Consider the following 26,180-nt stretch of genomic DNA (forward strand, 5'->3'; position numbering starts at 1 on the left):
GCATGTAGATAAGATATAACTATATACAAGAAAAGGATAAAGACAGACTTTTGAATAGTCTTCTGAAGCAAAAAAAAGGAAGGAGGATAGGATGAGGGCAGATCACATAGAAGAATGTAAATTACTTCCAGGTTGTAGTAATTGTTGGTGGGTTAGTGGGTGCTGGTTACATTCTTAAAGCCAAAGGAATGAATGCATATAACAGGACCATGCATGGACAATGAGCATGTGTCATGAATAAGCAAGTCTTTGCACCTGATAGGCACTAAAATTAAAATGTGAAAAATGAAGGTGTTTGTCAAATTTTTTTATGAGGAAGCTCCTTACAGACATATCATTCATAGCAAAAACCATAAAGAAATTATTGATAAATATGACTACCTAGAACTTGACAAACGTTTTGCATCAAGAAACATAATTTAAAGAGTTAAAAGCTGAACAAGTTAATAAAAATACCACATATGAAAGAGTTAATGACCTTATTATATAAAAATTCCTTCAAAGCAACAAGGAGTTATCCTAATTGAGAAATGGAGAAGGAATATAAGCAGGCAAGGCACAAGAGAATATATATAAATGGCCAATAAATACATGAAAAATGTATTCCAACTCAGTAATGCAAATTAAAATAATGAGACATGGCAGAGATGGAAATGGCTGATGGTGAATGTTGTTGGCAAGGATGTGAGGCAATGGCTTCCTCCTACAGGCAGATATAAATTACTGCATCATTTCTGAATTCCAGTCATAATCATAATTATAATGGCTAGCATTTATTGAGCCTTTATTATGTGCTAAGCCCTCTTCCAAGTGCTTTCCAGGTATTTAATTCCTACAACAACCTCAGATGGTAAATACTATTATTATCCACATTTTGCAAACAAAAAACTTTTGAAATGTGTATTAAAAGCCTTTAAAATGTGCTTATTGTACAATGTTAGCAACCTCCTATGCCTAAATTGTTCAAGATAAAACAAAGGGGACCAGCATCTTTTTAAAAATTTCTTTCTGTTCACATCTTGAATGCTCATATAACTTCAAGTGCTTCTAAATATCAAGTCTTTCTCTAGTTTGGATACAAAGGTGTCCTGAAAGTGTGAAGAAATGCATAGCCCTTGACCAGCAATTCCATTTCAAGGGGTATATCAGAAGAAAATGGGTAAGGAGATATGTCAAAATTTAGCTGCAGGGGCATTCATACCAGTGCTTTCTGAAATAAGAAAATCATAATAAACTAAATATAAGACAGTAAGAAATTGGTTGAATAACTTGTAGTACACTCACGATGCAATCATCTGCAGTCCTTTTTTTAACCTATCAAACTGTATTTTTAAATGAACTTTTTATTTTGAGATCATGGTTGATTCACAAGCAGTTGTAAGAAATAATACGGAGAGAACCAATATCACTTCTACCAGTTTCCCTCAATAGTAACATCTTGCAAAACTATAGAACAATTTCTCAAGGAACAGAATATTTCCAACATCACAAGAATGTTTCATGTTGTTCTTTTATAGCCACACCTTCTACCCTCCCATTTCCTTTCCCTCCTTAATCTTTGGCAACCACTAATCTCTTTCTACATTTCTATAATTTTGTCTTTTCAAGAATGCTATGTAAATGTAAATGGAATTATACAGCTTACAACCTTTAGGGACTGGCTTTTTTCACTCAGTTTAATTCTCTGGAGATTCATCCAGGTTGTTACATGAATCAATCATTTGTTCCTCTTTATTGCTGAATAGTACTCCATGGCACAAATGTACCACAATTTGTTTAACCATTCACCTACTGAAGGACAGCTGGGTTGTATCCAGTTTGGAGCTATTACAAGTAAAACTGCCACAATCATTCCTCTCAAGATTTTCTGTGAACACATAGGTCTTCATTTCTCTGGGATAAATGCCCAGAAATGAATTGTTGTACTGTATGGTAGTGTCAAGTTTAGTTTTTTAAGAACTGCCAAAATGTTTTCCAGAATGGCTCTACCATTTTATATTCCCACCAGCAGTTTATGAAAGATCCATTTCTCTGCATCATTGCCGGAACTTGATGTTGTCATTAATTTTTATTTTAGTCATTCTGATAGAAGTATAGTGACATTTTGTTGGAGTTTCAATATGCATTCTCTAATGGCTAATTTAGATTTTTCATTCCCTAATGATTAATTGAAATATTGAATACATGCGTGTGTGGTGGTGGGGTGTATGGGTGTATGGGTGTATATACATTTAACTTTAAATAGACTTTACTTCTTAGAGCAGTTTTAGCTTCACCAAAAAATTGAAAAATACAGAGATTTCCTATATGCCTCCTGCCCCTACATATTCACAGCCTCCTCAACTATGAACATCCCACACCAGAGGGTACATTTATTACAATCTCTCGATCTACATTGACACATCATCACCCAAAGCTCATAGTTTAAATACATAATTTACACCCAAAATCCATAGTATACTCTTGGCATTGCACATTCTATGTGTTTTGTCAAGTATATAATGGCATGTATCCATATAATGATATACCATTATAGTATCATAGTTTCATTGCCTTAAAACTTCTCTGTGCTATGCTTATTCCTCTCCCTCTCCCAACTAAGCCCCAGAAACCACTGATCTTTATTATTTTCTCCAGAGTTTTGCCTTTTCCAGGTTATATAGCTGGAATCATATGGTATGTAGCCTTTTCAGATTGGCTTCTTTCACTTAGAAATATGCATATAAGGTCTCTCCATGCCTTTTTGTGGCTTAATAGCTATTTAAGTGCTGAATAATATTCTAATGTCCAGATATATGCAGTTTATTTATCCATCTACCTACTGAATGACACTTTGTTGCATCCAAACTTTGGCAATTATGAATAAAGTTGCTATAAATGTATGTGTGCAGGTTCTTTTTGTGGGATATCTTTTCAACTAATTTGGGTAAATACTAAGGAGCTCAACTGCTGGATTGGATGGTAAGAGTATGTTTAGTCTTGTAATAAACTGCCAAACTCTCTTCCAAAGTGACAGTACCACTTTGCACTCCTACCAGCAATGAATGAAAGTTTTTGTTGCTTCACATCTTCGCCAGCATTTGATGTGTCAATGTTCTAGATTTTGACCATTCCAATATGTGTCTGGGGTATCTATCTCACTGTTGCTTTAATTTGCATTTCTCTAATGGGATAGGATGCTGAGCATCTTTTCATATGCTTATTTGCCATCTCTATATTTTTTTTGGTAAGATGTCTGTTCAGGTGTTTTGCTCATTTTCTTATGGGTTGTATGGGTTTTTTTTACTGTTGAATTTTAAGAGTACTTTACATATTCTACATATGTGGAATTGTATATGTACATTTTTGTTGGATATGTGGTTTGCAAATATTCTCACTTTGTAGTGTATCTTTTTATCTTATTTAGATCTTTCACAGAAGTTTTTTATCTTGATGAAGTACAATTCGTTTTTTTCTCTTATGTATCATGCTTTAGGTGTCAAGTCTGTGAACCCTTCATCTAGCCCAAGATCCAGAAGATTCTGTCTTGCTTTTCAAATTAAAGTATTGTAGTTTATGTTTTATTTTTAAGTCCATGATCTATTTTCAATTAATTTTGGTATAAAGTGTGAGAGTTAGGTTGAGGTTTGTTTTGTGTCAAGTGTTCTAGAACCATTTGTTGAGGAAGCCATCCTTCCTTCACCAAATTGCTTTTGTACCTTTCTAAAGCATCATTCGAGCATACTTGTCTGGTCTATTTCTGAGTTCTCCATTCTGTTCCATTGATCTGTGTCTATTCTATTGCTAATATCACAGTGATGACATGTAAATGTTAAAATCAGGTAGGGTAACTTCTCCCAACTTATTATTTTTCAAAATTGTCTTAGCTATTCTAGTTCCTATGCCTTTTCATATACATTCTAGAATAATCTTGACTATATCTACAAAATAATCTGGCTAGGATTTTATATACATTGTATCAAATTTGTATAAATTTCAGGAGAATTTGCTCCTTTACAATGTTGAGCCTTCCAATCCATGAGCATAGCATGTCTCTCCACTTATTTGAAACTTCTTTAATTTCTTTCATCACCATTGTGTAGTTTTCAGCATACAGGTCATGCATGTATTTTGTTAGATTTTTATGTAAGTATTTAAATTTTTGAGTGATTGTAAATGGTATTATATTTTTTAATTTCAGTTTCCACATGTTTGTTAATATGTAGAAGTGCAATTGATTTTTATTTGTTGATGTTGCATCTTGTGGCCTTGATGAACTTACTTACTCATTTTAGGAGGGTTTTTCTGTTTTATTTTATATTCCTTGTGATTTTCTCATAGACAATCATGTCATCCGCAAGTAGTGAGTTTTATTTCTTCCTTTCTAAGATTAGAAATGATATTATTTCTTTTCTTGCCTCATTGCCCTGGCTAGAACTTCCAGCACTTGAATAAGAATGGTGAGAATTCATATCTCTACTTTATTCCCAACCTAAGGGAGCAAGTACTAAGTTTTTCACAACTAAGCATAATGTTAGCTATAGGTTATAAACATGCTGTTTATAAACATGCCTTATCAAAGTAAGGAAGTTTCCTCTGTTTCTACTTTTTCTACTTTTCTAAGAGTTTGTCATGAATGGGGGCTGAATCTTCTCAAATTCTGTATCAACTGATATGATCATGTAATTTTCTTCTTTAACAAGTTAATATGGTGGATTATATTGATTGCCTTTAAAATAATGAATCAATCTTGCATTCCTAGAATAAAGCCAACTTGACACGGTGTATAATTTTTAATGTGTTGATGAATTCTATTTGCCCATATTTGTTAAGGATTTTTGTACCTATATTCATAAGGGTATTGGTGTGAAGTTGTCTTTTTTATAATGTATTTATCTGGTTTTGGTAACAAGGTAATACTGACCTCATAAAATAAACTGGGAGTGTTCCTTACTCTTCTATTTTCTGGAAAGATTATGTCAAATTGGTACCAATTCTTCTTTAAACATTTAGTATAATTCCCCAGTGAAACCATATAGACCTGGGGATTTTTTATGGGAATTTTCAAATTATGATTCAATTTCCATAATAGTTATAAGGTTATTCAAATCATCTATTTCATATTGGATGAGTTGTGGTTGTGTTTTTTTGAGGAAGTGATCCATTTAATCTAAGTTGTCAAGTTTGTGTGTGTAGAGTTGTGCATAGTGCTACTTTATTATCCTTTAGGTATCTGCAGGGTCTGTCTGGTGCCTCCCATTTCAGCCTTGGTATTGGTAACCTTTGTTGTCTGTCTTCTTTTCTTGCTACAGGTTTGTTGTCTTTACTGCTCTTTTCAAAGAACTAACTCTGTGTTTCATTGATATTCTCTTTTTTTTCCTGTTTTCTATTTATTCCTGTTCCTGTCATTATTATTGCCTTCCTTCTGCTTGCTTTGGGTTAAATTTTGCTCTTCCTTTTCTAGGTTCTCAAGGTGGAAGTTATATATTGATTTGTGACTCTTTTCTAATGATTTAGCATTTAAATTTAGTGATATACTGATACAAAAATTTAGTGATAAAAATTTTCCTCTCAGCACTGATTTATTTGCATTTTATAAATCTTGACTTATTTTTCTTGCTTTAGACTGGATTTTAATCATAGTATAATAATCAGTTTACTAATCTTTAAAAAAATATTTGTGTATATGATCTTCTACATCTTAGGTGGTAATAGCTCTTAAAAGATTCTGATATATCAAACTTTAGTAATAAACCCCTGAAGAGACTTTTTTCTTTCTTTGTATTGTATTTATTTTTATTGAAGTATAGGTGACATACAATATTATATTAGTTTCAGATGTATAACATAGTGATTCAACAATTATGTAGGTTATGAAATGCTTACCACAATAAATGTAGTTACCACCTATCACCATACAAATTTATTACAATATTACAATATAATATTACAATATAGTACACAGCATTATTGACTATACTCCCTATGCTGTACTTTTCAGTCTTGTGACTAATTTATTTTATAATTGTAAGTTTGTACCTCTTTATCCCCTTCACTTATTTTGCTCATCCCCACACCCTCCTTGCCTCTTGAGACTTTGTCCTTAACTTATAGATGATTTAGAATTGTGTTGTAGTTTCCAAATTCAGAATTGTGCTGTTAGTTTAGTGAGTCAGATATTTTCCTGTTATCTTTATGTTATTGATGTCTAGTGTAATTCTATTGTGATTGGGGCACACATTTGGTAAGATTTCAACTATTTTATATTTGTTGAAGTTTGTTTTATGGCCCAAAGTATGATCTATTTTGGTACATGTTCCATGGGCTGTTGAAAAGAATGTGTATTCTGCTGTTGTTGAGTGGAGCGCTTTATAAATCCTGACTTCATCCTGCTGGTTGATGGTGTTGTTGAGCCTTCTATATCCTTGCTTATTTTCTGTTAAAATAAGAGACTGTTTTATCAGCTCTTGAGACAGGGGTGTTGAAGTCTCTACCTACTATTGTAGATCTGTCTATTTCTCCTTTCATTTTTATCAGATTTGGGTTCACATGTTTTTCAACTCTGTTGTTCATGGCATACACATTTAGAGTTGTTGTATCTTCTTGTTAGATTCACCATTAGAGAATGTCCCTTTCTGTCTCTGGTAGTTTTCTTCATTTTGAAATCATTTTGCCTAATATTAATACAGCCAATTCTGCTTTCCTTTGATTAATGTTTACATCATGTACCTTCCATCTTTTTAATTTCAACTTACCTATATCATTGTATTTGAAGTGATTTTTTTCTTAAACAATAGACAGGCCATACTCTTCAATCCACTCTGTCAATTTCTGCCTTTTAATTTATGTTTTTAGACTATTTAGATTGAATTTATAAATTAATATGCTAGTGCTTAAGTCTACCATTTTATATTTTATATTCTGCTTGGTCTATTTTTCATTTCTGTTTTCTCTTTTCTGTCTTTCTGTTATTTACTTGGATGTTTTCTAGAATTCCATTTTCATTTATCCATATGTTTTAAATGCATCACTTTGTGTAGCTTTTAACTAATTGCTGTAGATATTACTTTATATATATATACATGTACACATATATATGTACATATTATATATCTTAATATAGTCTACTAGTGATGACATTTCACCAGTTTGAGTGAAGAATAGAAATCTTATTTCCATTTAGTCTTTTTACCCTCTCCCCTTATAATTGACTTAAATATTTCCTCTACATATGTTTAGAACCACATCAAAGAGTGTTGTAATTCTTTTTTCAACCACCAAACATAATTTAGAAAAGTCAAGGGATGGAAAGCCTGTTGAATTCACACCCATGTTTCTGATCATCTTACTCTGTCTCCTTACTGGTGCTCCAGTGTTCCTTCTGTCATCATCCCTCCTGTGTTTGGGGGCACTTGCTCTGGCTGTTCTTTTAAAGCAGGTCATCTGGTGAGGCTGTGATGTTGGGGTGGGGAGAATTTATTTCCAGCTATAGAGAAGGAAGTCCTGGCTCCCTGCTTGGCCTGCCTTAACATTACTCCAGTGTGGGTGTGTGTTGGCACTGCCTCATTACAGCCTCGTGAGGGTGGGGATCAAGGGCCACTTGGCCTTTGCAGGCATGGGTGAGAGCAGGAACACAGTATTTTCTGTGGTTTTTGACTTGAGTAGATTCGTTATTGCCTAACAGTTTTCTACCTTTCTAGGCTGCTTCTTTCCTTATCCTTTGGCCAGAGACAACAGGCTTTTCATGTTTTTTTTTAGGTCTGTACCCATGGGTGTTTCCAAGTTGCCAGCCTATCTGGTTCCAATACTGCGATATATGAGGAAAAGAAAATGCAGGGAGCTCATCTCAAAGTCATTCTTCAGATCCCGAAGGTCTTTATACAATCTATCTTTTTCTTTTCACCTCTTAGAGTCTGTTTACATTGTTTTATATATAATGTACAGGGTTTTTAGTTTTACTTAGGGGAAAGAACAGGGAAAAGTTCACTTACTCCTCTTCCCAGAAGTAGAAGAGCCCTGCGGTCCCTTTAAATGATGTGAAAATGCAATTATTAATAGAAATTTCCTCATAATATGTTATTGAGTTAATTGAAAAGCAAGTTGCAAAACATTATATTTTTACAAGTAGACTATGTATACGAAAATCTAGAAGAGTGTCTAGAGTTGGTATCAGTGATTAACCTCCAGATATAGGAAACATCACTGATATTTTCTTTCTATTTATCAGTCTTTTCTGATTTGGCGGATGGCAATTGTTTAAATCAATATATAAAGAATTTCAAGATATAAATAGGAATTTTGAGGCATTTGAATGTATTAGGAATAATAAAATCATAATATTAGTTACTATTAATTAAGTCAACAAAGCACTGGGTGCTTTATCTGTGCTACCTCACTTCCTCCTAACCTCTGAGGTAGGCTTTGCCTGTCCCTATTCTACAAGTGAAGAGACAAGTTCAGAAAAGTTAACTCAGTTGACTGTGTTTACAAAGTTGGTAAGAGATAGGATGCTAATTTAGGCTTAACTGGCTTCCTGCTGCCTTCCAACAATCACTGACATATTTGCATCACCTTACGGTTTACAAAGCACTTGTCACATGTGTTCACATATCTTCTCAATAACCAAGAGGTGGCATTGAAAAGGACACTGCAAGTTGACTTCACAAGATTGGTTTTAGCCTGTGCCTTCAATGAGATGTGAGATCCCACAAAATGAGACTTTGAGCCAGATGTCTTTCCAGCTTATTTTGTTCACCTCTCCTTTGGGGATATCCTCTGGAATCTTCCCATCCAAAAGCTCACCCACATGGTCTTGGACAATCTGTGTCCATGGAGCCTCCCCCAGTGAAGACACAGTAAGCTCAGCAGGTGGATGCAGAAACATCCCCCCCTGGACAGCAGTGCCACTAGAGGGAAGAGAAGGTCCAGGGCCCCTTCCTATGTACAAGTGAAAGCATATGACTCATGATTCAGATTCAGCCATGAGCCCCTTCCTTTTAATTTTTCCAACCTAAGTTCCACAGGCAGGATTCCTGTATCAGCCCTAAAAGGAAGAGAGAGAATAAGTAGGCACAGCTTTGCAAATAGTCAAGCTGGTCTTCTGAGTTCCTCCACCCCTTTCTTTTTAACCATTAGCCTTTGTGTCTCCTTCTTCTGCACTGATTAGACTCAAGCAGGCTTTGATTGTCTGCCACCCTCTCCTTCTTCTCCTCCCCAAGCCAGAGCCCAGGAAAGACTTCTTTTCCCTTCCTCTTCTTTCTTTCTCTTCTTCCTTTCTCTTCTTGCAGGCCATTTGGTCTTCACACATGATTTGTTTGGCTTACATGGTGTCAAATAGTTGGTTTTTAATTGGTCACTTAGTTTAATGTAAACTAATTGACAACATTTGAAAATCAAAACATTTCATAGAACTCAGTTTCTGGACTCTCTTAAAAAAACTGGAAAATCTGGCACTATTGGGCCATATTGCTCCATGGCACCATTAGTGCAGAGCTGAGTAGTGCCCACCCACTTTTAATGGGGCACATTCACTCCACTTTATGACTAGTTACAGTTCACTGAGTACATTACCTACCAAATGGCATCCTTTTGTGTACCCTGCTATAAATTATTCTCCTACTATTCCCTACCTCTATAAAACACGATTTCTCTTTCAGACTGATGCCAGGTCTTCAGAGGGGAGCATGTGATTGAATTTATTGTCATTACAGAAAACTTGCTACTGAAGTATGCTCTCCAGACCAGCAGCATAGGCAAAAACCTGGGAGCTTATTATAAGTGCAGAATCTCAGGATCTATACCAGACTTACTGAATCAGAATCTGCATTTTTAATAAGATCCCTGGGTCATATAAGATCTGCTGCTTTAAAGTAAATGTCCTTTGTCCCTCATCTCACATTTTAAAGAAGAAAAATTTATAAAACCAGTCAATGAGACTTGAACGTGGATAAATGAAAATGAAAATATTTCTGGGGTTTTAAGGGAGATTTCTTTTCAGAATCACTACCTTCTAGACCTAGAAGATCTAAACTCTGAAATGAGAACTGGAAATTCTTCAATGATTCATAGCTCAGCTTTTACTTTGTGGCTAAAATCTTGAAAGCTTAGGAGGGGAACTGTCTTGTCCAAAGTCAAAAGCTAGTGGTAGAGCCAGGAGGGAAAGAGAGAAGAGGTTTCCTTGCACAGTAGCCAAGGGGGCAGGAATGACATGGTCCCTGGGTTACTGATCTCATATTATTTTGGGAGATTTCTAAGCAACTTTCATTTACCTCTGGTCCTGCTTCAGCTAGAGCAGTGTTTCTCAACCTGACTGTGTAGAATAATCACCTGGAGGGTTTGCTAGACCTTGTGTCCACGCATAAAGACATCTCAGACCTGACATCAGTCTCCTTCTGCACCCCCTAAACACCTCAGCTAACACTCAGGCCCAAGGGTGAGCATCTGGGCAGCACCATCTGCTCTTGGGAGCCTAATCGAGAAAAAAGGACCATGCACATCCTCAGTGAGGACTTGAATCTCTTTAAGAAGGACTCTCAGAGTTCCAGCACCCAGAGTACAACCGAGAAGATGGGGACAAGGCATCCACATGGGCACTGCCCTTTGACTCCACCAAGACTCCTCAGCCTGTGTGGAGGGGTACAGCCGGAAGAAGGCCAGAGCAGGGTCTCTAAGCCTGGTACATGAAACGTAGTCTGACCCAGCAGCACCCACGTATTCTGGGGTATGTCGGAAATGCAGACTCCCACCCTCACGCCAGACCTCCTGAATTGGAATCAGCACATTCACGAGGTTACCTGGGACATCTGTGTGCATATGAAGCCTAAGCAGTGCTGGCCTAGACACAGAGCCAAGGCAGGGACCTCTTCCCCCAGTCTGAGGGCAGGACAAGTCCTGGAGTGTGGGAACAATGCTTTTCCTCATCTTTGAATCCTGTGTAGAATCCGCCGTCCACTTAGCAAGTGATTAGTATTTGGTAAATTTGACATAGTTAATTGCAAAGTAATGCAAGCTATTTCTAATTTTATTTCAGTTTAGTCTCCCAAATGATTGTTTCACAAGAAAGTAAGTAATTCCAGAGCAACTCATGAATGTAGCAAAACAGAAGGAAATTATTTAACAATGTAACATTCCCAGAACAAAATTAAGTATTTTTGAAGGACAGGGAGAGAGACAAAGATAGAGACAGGAAAGAGAGAAAAAGAGAGAGAGAGAAGTCAAACTGCCCATTGCTCTAGACTATAACTTGCACAGAATTGATCATTTGATTCGTCAGAGAGTCACTCTAGACAGGCAAGTTCTCAAGGTGGTGGCCTCTGCATCTAATCTAGGCAGAGTTTCACATTAACATTGGTATATTCCAGCTTCGGTTCTGAAAAATGGAATGAACTACAAATACTGAACCAATGTTCACAAGTGTCCTCAGTGGCTGGAGCTGAGTAGGCCGGCACGGACGGGTGAGCGCGCCCTGGGCCCAGAAGCCAATGCTCCCTGCTTCCTTTCATCACCTGCCTCACTTACGTTCATCTGCCACCCTGCTGTCTCCTGTGGATATTTATTTAACATTTTCTGCTATAGAAGGCCCCAAAGTTTGTCTCCTATAAAAGACAAAACATAAAAACCTCAAAACAGGACAATTTCAACTAAAGCATGCATACAACAAGTATTTGTGGAGAGCTTGGTGCCAAGTCCTCAGAGGGAGAAACAGATGGGAGGCAGACGTGCAGCTCACAAGATGTTAGGAGAGAAAAACTAAGAGCACAAACATTCACCCTAAATGTTCAACATGATCAGGGCTGCATGAGATGCACAAAGTAATAATCCCACCCTTCAGACCATGATTGCCCTGATCTCCGTGAGGATGTAGCTCAAACCTTTTAGGTCTTCCTTTGGGAGACACATCAGTGGGATGTCTGGGTACCCAGAGCTCTTGGTAAGGATTTCCCTTTCCCATTCAGACATTTGCTAGGAGGTACATCTAGGTTTCATCTGCCTTTGCCAACTGATGGGCCTAAGAATAAGAATCACAAAGGAAACATGGATGGTTCTCCACATCCAGAATATTTTTAAAGGACTCTCCATTTACAACACTCTGCTTTGAGTATCAGAAAACCAATACCATTAAATTCCACTTTACACAGAGGTGATCAGAGTAAAGTTAGAGAATGCATTATTCTAAAAGGGTCTTATAGGAACACACACATGTACATATACATATGCACATCTATATAATGTGTGTGTGTATGTAGATGTGTATTTGTACAATCTGCTTCTCTCCTCTCTCCCTTAAAGTGGCTAAACTCTTTGTGAGTTTCTTACAGTAAACTAGGATAATTGGGCATGTTTAGAGACTATTAAGGGGGACTTTCCCCTTCACAAATATTCAGGGACACAGCAGGCTAGGTGTCCCATGGGACTGGCCAATCACACCTTCTCTGGTGCTTTTTCCTAAATTAGTTCTTGTATTTCTTTTCTGAGACTGGTTCAACTTAGAAGGAAAAGGTTAAACCTCCTAATCCTCCCTATGCAGAACTGAGGGGATTTGGGCCCTCAGAACATAAGGGCTGTAACCTTCCTTGGATTTATTGAAGTGCATGATTACAACCAGGAAAAAAATGTATAGAGTACTTGGGATATGAGTCGTTTGAATGGAAAGTAAGACATGAATAATTAATGGGATTAAGAGAGAAGAGTACCTACATTTATTTTAAGGTGCTCCTGGCAGCTCACAGGGGCTTTAAAAATCCTCAAGACTTAAGGATGCACCATCTCTGTGGGAAGTAATACCAGCTTTTCACGTATTAGTTCAACTCCAAAAGTCCTGAAATAACTGACATCATGTCTGACTTTTAGGGTGGAAAAATACAAGTGCTAAATCTTTGTCTGGCATTTTAGATACCATGGCAGAGGATACATTGCAAGAAAAAAAAAATACATCAGAGCCACAGGATTCCTCAGAGAAGTAGCTGCTGTGAAAATGGCAGAGCCCTGGAAGCAGCAGATGGCCACAGGCAAGCTGGTTGCTCCCTGCCGTCTGCACCTTCTTGTGTCTACAATAAGAAGACCAGACCAGAAGAATCTCAGGCTTCTGTTGGCCCCAACCCTCCCTCTGACTCTGCCCAGCCATGGTATTGTAGACTGAAGAATGATCCCAGAGGTATCCTGGTCCTAACCCCAGAACCTGGGGATGTTGCCTTAGATGGCATAAAGGACTTTGATAATATGATTAAGGAAATTGAAATGGGCAGATCATCCAAGTGGATGATCCGAGTGGACCCTAACTGTAATCACAAGGAGACCTGACACAGAGAGTGAGTGGGAGGCCGTGTGGCCACAGAACCAGAGATTGGAGGGATGTGGCCACAAGCCAAGGAACACCAGCAGCCACCAGAGGCTGGGAGAAGGAGTGATTTTACCCTGGAGCCCCAAGGAGAACCCACCTGTTGACACCTTGATTTAAGCCCTGATTTGAATACTCAGTCCAGACATTCAGCCTCCAGAACTGTAAGAGAATAAATTTCTGCTGTTTAAGGCATTAAGTTTGTGGTGGTGTGTTACAACAGCCACAGGAAAGTAGTACATACAGACACTGAGCCGCTTCATGCAGTAATGTTGCTTGCCCACCCACTGCGAGCATTTCAGTTGGTAATCCCTGGAACTCTTCATTAAGCAAGACTCTGAAGCTATAGTTTGTCACCCATTTATTTATTTGCTCACTCATTTATTCAGCCTGTGTTCACTGAGTACCTGTAGGCCAGGCTCTCCACAAGTACACAAAACACATCCTTCCCCTCCTCACAGTCCTGGGTGACAAATAAGTACAATAGTGCTGGGGTCCTGGAAGGAGTGACACAGACATGGAGAGGTAGAGAGGAAGGGCTTCACCATTGTTGGTCATCAGAGGGGCACCCATGGGTAGCAGGAGGATCCTGGGTGCCAGACAGGAAACAAAATGGGAGGTGGAAAAATGCCAGGGCATTTGCCCACATCATTGCTCATGGCCATGGGGGGACAGCCAGTCTAACTCCAGGTCCACTGACCAGGTTCACTCCAGGTCCCCAATGACCCTGGCTTCCTCGGCCATCTCCCATACCTATTCAAGGACAGAATTCAGGTCAGCCCACTGGCCAATGCTTTCTCAGAATCCTCTCTTGGTGGTTTCAGTTAGTGTTTTTTCAAACTGTGGGCTGTGACCCACTGGTGGGTTGCAAAATCAATGTAATAGGCCACAACCAGCATTTTAAAAAGCAAAATAGAATAGAATAGGAAATATGAGAGTGTGCTGTACATTGTCAAGGGAGATGTTGTTTTGGAAAAGTTAATGCTGTTTTGGAAAAGTATATATATATATATATACACACACAGTATTGCAAAAAGTATTTGTTAATATGGGTCTTGGATGAAATAATTTGAGAGGTGCTGATTTAATTACTTCAAAATGAGATGTCACCTTAACCCTTTCTGGAACAAGGTGGGCAGTAAATAAATACTTACCTGCAATAATAAGGGAGTATAACTGAGCTTATGCAAGCAATCACCACTGCAGCAAGTATGTGTTGTGCATTTTATTATGTAGATGGCACTGTCCTTGGCACTCCAAAAGACACAATAACAAGGCCCAGAATTCAGCATTTCCAACTCTCAGAAAAGGTAAGACATGAGCATACGTCTTACTGATTCTAGGGAAAATGCAGTACAAGTACTGAACAGGTGCCTTGAAAACTTCTGCCTGGGCCCAATATCAATATCCTCATGGAGAAGCTGGCATTTGAGCTGGCCTTGAATTGGGGTTGGTTTTTAATTAACTGAGATATGGGAAAGGCAATCAGGAAGGGGTACAGCATGATAAAGGCAGAGGGGCAGGACAGCGCCAAGCCTCTCCAAGAAGCAGGAAGTAATCTTATTTGATTGAGCATATCATGAATAAGGGTTGGCATGGTTCCTGCAGGAGCTAATACAGCAAAGACAGATTGGGACCTCCAGCAGGCCACTTGACTATCAGTCTCTTTTCTGCCCAGTAAAGTTAATAGTACTTACCCTACTCACCGTCCTGGTAACAGAAAATAGAGCAAGAGAAGACATGGGAAGATGTGTTGAGGAATATTGCCCAATTCACCCACTCACTCAACAGATGTTTTTGAGCCCTTGCTGGGTGGCCAGGACTGGTCTGGAATTTGTGGGTGGATGAGCAGTGCAGGCCCTGTGGTGCATGCAGGAACTCAAGGGACAAATCAGCCCTCTGCCTCAATGAGAATGTGTCACCGATGACAGGACACTTGGACTGAGTCTGGAGGGATGAGTTGGAATTCACAGAGGGAGACAGGAGCTCCCAGTAGAAGGAACGGCACATGTCAAGGCTGTGGAGTTGTGAAAGGGGTTGACTTGTCCATAAAGTCCATAACGTGGAGCTCAGGAGGTGTAGACAAGGGTGTCATGCATGAAGATGCACTGCTGAAGGCACTAAGGGAATCTAAAACGTACCAGTTCCGGGGGGACCGAGTCCTGGCCACGGCTTGTCCAAGTCACAGAGCGGCACCACCAGCTGGCCAAACTGTGTGCCTACAGGGCCAGGGCAGCCCAGATGGAGCGTAGTTTTCTAACTTGTACCAAGGTTCTGTATTAGCTACCAAAAGCTTGCATTGGCAGGACTCGTGGGGAAAGCAGTGAGATCCAGAGGGCAAAGGAAATTCATCTGGGCAACAAAGTAGCTTCATCATTAGTTCTCCTTGGTGTAGACTCAGGACTCTTCCCATTCCCAAACTTGGCTGCCAATGGAGACTCTTAGCTCTAGCTTCATTACTTAATATCTCCCTTCTCAGACCACTCCTGACCATTCTTTTCTTCCAGCTATGATCTGTCCCTCTGCCACCTCCTCCAGGCAGTCTACTCAGGTTCCCCTACCAGGACTCACTGCCTTCAGTCCTTTGACTCCACAGGCCTGTCTGAAGCATGTCTTCTGCATGCGTGGGCACATGCATCCCTCTTTTTCAGTTACTTGTATTGCTCATGTCTGCTCAGCCATCAATCTCATGAACACCACTTCAGGTCAGAGACCTCATAGTTTGCCCCTTTAAAATTCTACATGGCTGGGATGGCAAATAGTGGCTGCAAAAGGATAATTTCTGATTCACATGGAAAGGAAATAGACCTCTGGATAAGCAATCACAGGGTTGGTGCCCAGAGCTGGGTATGGAAGAGTTCTCTCCAGAGAGGTTTTTAGCTACATGGATAGATATTCCCTCCACTCCTATGCCTGCCTCCTCATCCCAGCTACTTCCACAGGGAAAAAGATTTTCAGTCCCTACTCAGAGACCAGAGTGAGAATTCTGTGACTTCTGTTTGCATTATGGGTAAAAATTTGGTAGTGTCTTCTTTCTCAAGAAAGTTTTAGATGTAGTCCAGGGAGCAAGAAGACACCAAGTACTTGAGTAAGGGCACCACCAACAGGGGTTAGGGATTAAAAAAAGAAACAAGAGTGTAGAAGCTAAACCACCACACAGGAGGAGGAATTGGAATGACAGCCTAGAAAGGCAGTGGACACAGCTCTGCCCAGCTGCTATCCCTCCAGCCTGGAGCTTTCTGCTCCTTTTCTTGCCCACATCAGCTACTCCTACTGGTTAACCTCCTCATTATCCAGAAACAACTCCAGACTTTGGCCGGTGGAGGAGGTTCTGGGAGAAGGCAGGATAGGAGCTAGCTGGGCCTAGGGTTAAGAAAGGAGCCCAGGAGAGGAGGCCTGTGCAATCAATGAAGGTGAACTTGCTGGATGAGGAGCACAGGTGGGCATAACGGAAAGAGCAAAGCCTTACAGAATAGGTGCCACAGCTGAGTTGTTTGTGCCTCCCCACAGCTCCTCTTTGACACATGATCCTCAATGTGGTGGTAGTTAGAGGTGGGGACTTTAGGAGGTGATTAGGTTGTAAGAGTAGAGCCCTCATGAATGGGATTAGTGCCCTTACAAGATCAGACACAAGAGACATGATCTCTCTCTCCACCATGTGAGGACATAGCAAAAGGCAGTCATCTGCAAGAGAGATTCACCAGGACCCAGTCAACTACCACCTTGATCTTGGACTTCCCAGCCTCCAGAACTGTGAGACATATATGCTTGTTGTTTAAGCCCCCCAGTCAATGGTATTTGTGATAGCAGCCCAAGTTGACTAACACAGCAGACAGACTGGTGTGACTATAGGACACTTCTGCTCTCCAACTCACATTCCTGCCTAATAGCGTCTCTACTGAGGTTTTCCTGGGTTTGCCAACCCATGAAGGGCACCCTCTGCAGAACCCCTCAACACTGACAGTCCACCCCACAGACAGGCCTGGTCCTGTAGTTAGCTTCTGATGTTGGTGATCCATCACCCATGGGTGAGTATTTTTCTCCAAATAGCTAGGAGATTTCTTGAGAGGTGAGAATGCATTTTGCATTTCTTCTGTTTCTCTCACAAGAATGAAGACAAAGTTAAGGATAATATAACAGCAGCAATGATGATGGTGATGATGGCCTTCCTTACTGAGCATGTCACACACATACTCATCTCTTCCTGACAGCCACCCTGAGAAGTGTTACCTTCCTCATTTGCAATGCGGAAGCTGAGGTACAAAGAGGTTACAACACTTGCCCAAGCTACCCCAGGAGGAAGGGTTTAGAGTCTGGAGTCTGCCTGACAAAGCTTGGCCAGGTGCTGAGCCCTCCATCCTTGCTGTACACATCACATCCATGCACATGGCTATTCAAACACCTTCCATTTGTAATACATGTTTACACTTCTGTCTAGTTTGTCTCTGTATTCTCAGTGCCTGGCATGAGATCTAAATGAGATATTCACGAATATCAGAATGAATAGAGAACTTCTAAAATAGAGGTCACTCCCCAGGCTTTGCTAGACATTCACTGGTCAAATACCGTTTTTCAATCCATGGCTCCTGCCCCCTACTCCCTAGTATATTATATAATCATAAGGCTATTAGAACAAGCTAAGGAAGACCCAGCTCATTTTAAATTGTCTACTCAAATGATATTTACCCAGCACCCACTCTGAGCACAGCCCTGCATAAGTAATTCATCTTTCACATTCTCTTTGAGTACATTTTAGGAGTTCTTAATAAACTATGGGGAGCTAATTTACATATCTGATGGCACAAAATGCACATTTACATGGCAGCTTCTAGAAAGAACTTGCCGAAAAATTCTTCAATTACTCCCTACTAAGTCTTCCCACTTTTCGGTGGAACCAAAGACTTGACAGGATTAACAGTCTTCCCCTTCGGTCTCCAATGGCAGTGTCCTATGATAATTCAGTCCTGAGTTTTTCAGGAGCCTTCCAACACAGTGTGGATACAAATCACTCAGGGACCTTGGTAAATGCTGATTCTGATTCAGGTGGTCCAGAGTGGAATCAGTCTGTATTTCTCACAAGCTCTCAAGTAACGCAGATGCTGCTAGCCCCAGGACCATATTTTGAGAAAAAGGCTCTAACTTTCTCCCTGCTTCAGCAGCACTCCTTCCCCCACTCCCCAATCCATCCTCCATCCTCCCAGTAATCCAGGACACAAAACCAATCACAGCACTTTCCCACTTGCAACTCTTGAGATCCTCTCCACACTTCTTGCCTGACTCATGGCAACCAGCTTAGAACTCAGACTCTCTCTGCCTCCCTTTCCTTCACTTGCCCCATCTAACTACTTCTCCCAACATGCACACTGTGTTTCTTCCTCCTTTGTGAAACTGTAGAACAACAGAGCCTTTCCTGATGTTCCTTTTCCTTTTCTACCTTCCCTCTGCCTCCATAACATTCCTGGTATCCTTCTACCAGAGCACAGGTATATTGATCCAGGCTGGTCTCTCCACCAGACTGAGACTTCTCTTGGACAAGGACCAATGATGTCTTGCTTATCTCCATATCCTCTATGACCCAACAAATATTTATGGAATGAACAGATGAGAACTTCCTTGAAGCATTCATTGACACAAAGAAGGAAAACAGTTAACAGAATTTCTAGAAGAAACAGTTTGTTTTTAAGAAAATGAATCATTGCTATGCATATAAACTAACTTTTGAAGGCTAATTAGATGTTTGCTTACATTAATATATTTGACTGCAGCATTTGCTTTGCAAAGTGCAAGTAAAAATTTTAAATGTTTAAATGACTGGCATTAAATGATTTCCTTTAAGGATAGAGTGAGCAAATTAAATGCATTTAGTCCATAACCTACACAGGAGATAATGCTCCTTGAAGTGGCTACAGTACAACTCTTATTCAGTCTTGGAGCCATTGTTTGTGAAGAATGGTATCTTAAGAGATAATAATGGAAATCACTAGGAGTACTTGACATGATAAATAGATAGATAGATAGATAGATAGATAGATAGATAGATAGATAGATAGATTAACATTCTACTACAAAGCCACAGTAATCAAGACAATTTGGAATTTGGTACTGGCACAAGAACAGACCCATAGATCAATGCAATAGAATAGAGAGTCCAGATATAAACCCACATATATATGGCCAATTAATATATGCTAAAGGAGCCATGGACATACAATGGGGAAATGACAGCCTCTTCAACAGCTGGTGTTGGCAAAACTGGACAGCTACATGTAAGAGAATGAAACTGGATTACTGTCTAACCCCATACACAAAAGTAAACATGAAATGGATCAAAGACCTGAATGTAAGTCATGAAACCATAAAACTCTTAGAAGAAAACATAGGCAAAATTCTCTTGAATATAATCATGAGCAACTTTTTCATGAACATATCTCCTTGAGCAAGGGCAACAAAAGCAAAAATGAATAAGTGGTACTACATCAAACTAAAAATCTTCTGTACAGCAAAGGACACCATCAGTAGAAGAAAAAGGCATCCTACAGTATGGGAGAAAATATTCATAAATGATGTATCTGATAAGGGGGTTGACATCCAAAATATACAAAGAGTTCACATGCCTCAACACCCAAAAAGCAAACAACCTGATTAAAAAATGGGCAGAGGATCTGAACAAGACACTTCTCCAAAGAAGAAATTCAGATGGCCAACAGGCACATGAAAAGATGCTTCACATCGCTAATTATCAGTGAAATACAAATTAAAACCACAATGAGATATCACCTCACACCAGTTAGGATGGCCAACATTCAAAAGACCAAACAACAACAAATGCTGACGAGGATGTGGAGAACGGGGAATTCTCCTACATGGCTGGTGGGAATGTAAATTAGTTCAACCATTGTGGAAAGCAATATGGAGGCTCCTCAAAAAACTAAAAATAGAAATACCATTTGACCAATGAATTCTACTCCTAGGAATTTACCCTAAGAAAACAGGATCACAGATTCAAAAAGACATATGCACTCCTCTGTTTATCGCAGCACTATTTACAATAGTGAAGACATGGAAGCAACCTAAGTGTCCATCAGTAGATGAATGGATAAAGAAGATGTGGTACATATACACAATGGACAATTATTCAGTCATAAGAAGAAAACAAATCCTACCATTTGCAACAACATGGACGGAGCTAGAAGGTATTATGCTCAGTGAAATAAGCCAAGTGGAGAAAGACGAATACCAAATGATTTCACTCATCTTTGGAATATATTGGCAAAGCAAAAACTGATGGAACAAAACAGCAGTAGACTCACAGAACCCACGAATGGAGTAGTGGTTACCAAAGGGAAAGGGGTCAGGGAGCATCGGTGGGAAGGGAGGGATAAGGGGATTAAGGGGCATTATGATTAGCATATATAATATGGGGGGGCATGGGGGAGGAAGTATAGCACAGAGAAAGTGTTGCTATACAAATAGTGACTCTATAGCATCTTACTATGCTGATGGACAGTGACTGTAATGTGGTATGTGGTGGGGACTTGATAATAGGGGGGAATGTAGTAACCACAATGTTGCTCACGTGAAACCTGAGCATAAGATACCTTAATAAAAAAAAAAAAGAGCATGTAAGAAAAAAGAAAGAATAAAAATAACCACAAATAATTATTAGAGGCTTGCTCTATACTGGACATAGGGCTTACTCCTTAAATCTGTGATCATATGTAATCCCTAAACTAACCCTGTAGATGCTCTCCATTTTCCCCATTGTACCAATGGGAATACTGAGGCTCAGAGGGATTTATCAATGGGTATGCACTTAGCGTCAGCAGCTTCTTTCACTGCTCATAACCACTAAGCAAAACTACCTCCACCAAAAGTTTATAGTGGTCCTATGTTGTTCAAAGACAAGTGTATCAAGTCAAGTGGCCATATGGCGTGAGATAGAAAGGAATTGGGTCAGAGCCTCCATTCTCTGTGAGCTGCAGCTGAAAGACCAAGACAACACCCAAGATTTAATAGAAGAAATGCAGAGCAGATTTATCCTTGACAGAACCCCACTAGTAGTGGGGAGTATGAGAAAAACCAACTTAAATGAGAATTCAATAAATAGGTATAGAACCAATAACAGCTGCATGGAGCTAAAAAAAAACAGGTGTTGCATAGGAGCAGCCTATAGTGGGAATGAAGGTAGGGAGAATGGCTGCGAGGGAAAGTGGTAAACATCTATAGAGAGCCCAATATGAGCTAGATCTTGTCCCATGCCTTCACACAGGTCATTTCATTCATTTTGTCTCTGTAATGCACTTAAGAGTTGCTGTTTTACAGAAGCAAAAACAGGCTGAGAAAGATTGGGAAATCACTGCATAAGCGGCAGGACAGTTTTTTGAACTCAGGTCTGTCTTGTGGTTTCTGTGTAGATTTGTGGAGTATGCTCACCACCCCTCAAAACCCCCAAGTCCCTTCAATGCTGCATTCCTAACAGACTTGTTTAAAGTTATCTCAAAAGTCACTTGTCAGTAAACTCAGCCTGAGGCTGTGGCAAACATCAGCCCTCAACAGAGGAGAGAGACTTGAAATTTCAGGAAATAATGGAAAAATTAGTAACTTGAGAGCACTGAGACATATGGAAAGGGAAGGAGATTAAAAGAAAAAATTTTCATTTTATTACTGGAAACTTGAAGAGATGAAAATATGACCTTTTTCTGCTTCCAAACAGAGACAAAAGTGTTTCATATTCCTACAAGCTATATTAGCCCAAGTGCCTCCAAATGTGCACAGCCTCCTGGGAGTTCAAAGTTTCTATCTCTTTTTTTGTTCTTTGGCATGCTTTTACAGTAGAGGAGTATCCATGTGGTTTTGATATGGGCCAGGCTCTGGCAAAACAAAGCTGTAACCCAACCAGTTTGTCAAATCATATCTGCCCCCAACTCAGAGAGGTCCTTTCCCACCTAACTGCTAGGTCCTTCCAGGATATCTGGCGGACACTAAAGAGAATCTTAAGACCAGAGACCCCAGAGCTTGGGCCCCATCCCCAGGGAGAGGAGACTACAGAATGCTGAAAAGTGTCTTCCACCAGCTCTTACTTCCCAGAGCCTTCATTTCCATATCTGTGAAATGGGGAGATTCTTGCCTACTCCATGGGGATTTGTGGGGAGCAAAAACATTTTACAGTGTTTTAAGTACGTATGTTTTTTAACTAGTATTAACTACCATTAACTAGGCACTTGATTAATGAAGCTACCCATATGATTGCCATTCTCTATATAATAAAGCTAGAAAGGTCTTCTAGCAAGGGTGGACATCAGAGTATGTGAGGGGTGAAGGCACCCTTTCCTTTCACTGACATGAAAGTGCAGCCATAGTCACATCATCTCATGTCTGTGGGATGCAGGCAGTGCTGTCACACTGGAAGGAGCTATACTGCAGCCCTCTGTGTGTATGTGTGTGTGTGTTTGCATGACCATACAGCAGGCCAAGGAGAAGCCTTCTTCTTTAACAGGAGAAACCTGGACCACTTCAGTGGCTATGAGCCAGACCAATGCCCAGGCAGCCCACGGCGCATCCTCAGCTCCTTTACAGAACTCACTTGTTGTGTCGTGTGCCCTGCTAAGGTGCCAAGGAGACAAAGAAGGTCTAAACCCAGCCCATGCCCCATTCAGCAAGCTGGCCACCTGGCTGGAGGAGGGAAGCACTTCTTTTGGAGTTGCATAAAGGTGTGCAGGAGCCAGTGATGGCCATGTGCATCTTTAGGCATTCATAAGACTAACTTTGAAGTCCTTCCTTCTTCCCTCCCTCTCTTCTGTCCTTCCTTCCACCAATCCTCTCAAGCCTTCCCTATTTGCTAGCTCACTATGTCACAGTCCCTCCCTCAGAGAGCCTTGAGTCTGCTGTGAGGCCAGACATGTAGGTGAATAATACTAGAGAGACACCAGAACAGGACACCATGGCTAGAAAGGTACTCCTGAAGAGAGGGAGGAGTATTTGCCCAAAGACATAAGAAACTGGCCCCAGATCATACAACTCATTGCCATTGGGCAGGGCCCAAAGGAGGAAACTTCTTGTAATTATAAGGACCTCTAGCCACGTGAAAAGATGCATTAGAAAAGTGGGGCAAGAGGAAAGGAAATGCAGGAGGCAGAGCAAGGGAACTTAAGGAATATTAGCAAAGGGTGAATGGAAGTGAGAGAATGAAGGGGAGTCCAGCTGGGATGAAGAAGCTTGTGTGTGTGTGTGTGTGTGCAATGCAGTTGGGTGCACTCTGCAAGACACTGAAATAGTCACTTTTCAGACATTGTCTCATTGAATCCTTGTGGTGATATTATAAGTTTGTCTCTATTAATCCCATTTTTCAAATAAGGAACCTAAATTCAGAGAGATGAAGCCCAGGAAGCCCCAGCTGATAGATAACAGAGCCCACCCGGTCTGCAGCGCACCACAGGAGAGGAGAGCTGTTTACTGATGCTGACTCAGTCCTTCCAATGGCTCTCTTCTCCTTCCTCCTGTGGCTGCTTGAAGGAAGCAGCCCAGGGATCCAGAGGCCCTGGCCTCACCAACACAGCAAGGGTCTCAAGTGCCATAAAGTGGGTGAGGTTAAGGTCACTGGCATAGAGCCAAAGCTGCCATCAGCAGTGTCCACAAGTGTTTGGGTAGCTGCCTGTCCCTCTCAGCCCAGGTACAGGGGCTTCCCTGTTATGTTAATAAACAAATCTAATCATGGAAATAAACTGCCCCAGTGGATGAGCATAGCACTCAGCCTCAAGTTCCTGGAGATTGTCAGAAAATACAGTTAAAATAGAGATGGACCTCCCATGCTTCAGTAAGATAAGTGGGGATGAGGGTAGGGACTAAGGAGAAGCTAAGAAAGAAAATCATATCTTATTATTAAATGCATCTCCCTCTTAAGCAATACCTCTTCTGCCAGAGAGGGTCCAGGAAGAATCCAGAAGAATATTAAATGGAAACTGGGTATCAGCCCATTTCCCTATTACCATTTTACTAAGTTTCTGGTTGGGAGTCATGGCAGGCATAGGAGATGGAGACATGTGGCATATAGGAAACTAGAGAGCAGATCCAGAGTCACATCTGGTTCTAGGCTCCATCACCAATGAATAATTTGACTTTTGACATTGTACTCACTGAGCCTTAAAAAAATGGAGCACTAGAACGGGACCACAGCAACCTTACAGGGTGGCTTCAGAGCCTAGGAGAGAGAATAAATATACAGGAATTTGAGAAGGTAAAAATCTTCTACCCAGCTTGTCATAATGAACTTGTATTTTGAATAATGAAACATCAAACAGAAAATACTGGTAAGGTTGCTCAAGAGGATGAGAAGACTTACTTTTGCTTTCATCCATCTCTTCAAAACGTATTGAGCATCTGTGTGTTCCAGGTCACATATATAAACATAACATGGTTTTTGTCTCAGAAAGCATCTTTTATCTGCCCTGAGAGGAGGAGCTCTGGCTTTTTATTTTCTATTATTTCCCCAAACATAACAATAGGTTAACACATAACAGAGAAGATGTTCAATAAATACGTGTTGACTAAATGAATGAACTACCAATTTTATAGGGTTCAAGAGAGGCAAACAGACGTTTTCAATAGAGTGATAGAGCTAAGAAAGAACTGAAGGCCCGGGAAGGGAGGAGGAGCGAGCATTAGGTAAGGCTCTCTGAAAGGTGTGCTGTGAGGGCAGCGGTCGTCTCTGGACAAACGATGAGAAAAACGGGTCACGCAGGTCTGGCGAACCTGAGAAAGCCCCGGAACCCTGGCATTCATCAGGAAGCAGGCCCCAAGGGCAGGGAAGTCACGGGGAACCAGAGAGAGACAAGCAAGGAGGAAGGGAAGCGGGAGAGGAATTCAAGATTTGGTTCAAGCCGTAAGAATGGGCTGAGCTAGGGCCCCGAAACTATAAAGTGGTGAGCTCGGGAGGGCTCGGCTGGGGAGGAAGGGAGATCAAGTTCAGAAGGAAGGGCGAATGAGACTTAACTGAACGGAGGGCAGGCACTGGGTGGAGGGTGAGTAAGCGCATGCGCGCGGGGTTGTCTGTTGGGGATGAGAGGGGGGTGCGTGCGCGCGCGCAGTAGGTTAGTGTGCGCGCGCGCAGCTGAAACTCGCTCTGATTAAACTGACAAAGGCGAGGGTGAGGGGCGGCGCCGCGGCCCCCCAGCTGGCGCCGCTTGCCGGTGGCGCGCGTGGCGAGAGGAGGGACCTGGAGCGCCTCGCAGAACCGTACTCAAGCAAAAACAAAGCCATCTCTTTGCAACAAAAATGAAACAGACGTGCCCACGGAAAGCTAAATATTTGTGATGATGTGAACAAAGGGGGAGAAATCAATCCAGGGAAGTTTGAGTTTCTGCTCGGACTGTTCAGCTTCTCTGATCTCTGGGTACTTTATGAGAACGTCCTTTGCCCGTGCTCTCCCTCTCTCCCCGAAGGAAAATAAATCCTTGGCCAAATGAGACTTGATGGCATAAAAGAAGAACGTCTTGAGACTGCTCTGGCTGGCCCTGGCGGGGCCGGGTCAGAGGTGCCACGTGGGGAACACTGGCACCGTCCTGTCACCCCCGGCACGCCCAACGGCGTCCATGGGGCAGAGAACGTGGCCCTCTCAGCGCTGTGACAGGCGCAGCGTTAGGGAAACCTTTGTTTTTCTCTCTAGCCCTTCCTGCCAGGGATATAACTCCGTGGTACTGCTTGCTGCCTTATAAAATTGCTTCTTGTACCCCCCACCCCTGATTGTCAGCGATGCAGCTTCTCTGCCCTACACCCCCACCCACTGTGAGTCACCTTCCCCTCCCTTGTCTAAACCACGCATCACTCAGCAACGCCCTATTGCATTTACCCATAAATGCAAGGGCGAGGA

General features: G+C 41.0%; 1 long non-coding RNA gene across 2 annotated transcripts in view; it reads right to left on the minus strand.

Moving 5' to 3' along the window:
• Positions 1 to 5,741: 5,741 nt before the first annotated feature.
• Positions 5,742 to 26,180, minus strand: part of LOC108396038 (uncharacterized) — a 32,037-nt gene continuing 11,598 nt past the window's right edge. Inside the window, exons 4-5 of one of the 2 annotated variants that reach the window (XR_012133360.1) lie at positions 24,449 to 24,512; positions 5,742 to 9,022 (exon numbers count right to left, since the gene is read on the minus strand). This is a non-coding gene — a long non-coding RNA (uncharacterized lncRNA). Of the gene's footprint in view, positions 9,023 to 13,519; positions 24,513 to 26,180 lie in introns of those variants that run through there. The other variant, XR_012133359.1, reaches the window with a different exon arrangement.

This window comes from Manis javanica, chromosome 7 (assembly GCF_040802235.1).
Source record: "Manis javanica isolate MJ-LG chromosome 7, MJ_LKY, whole genome shotgun sequence".
Lineage (NCBI taxonomy): Eukaryota > Metazoa > Chordata > Mammalia > Pholidota > Manidae > Manis > Manis javanica.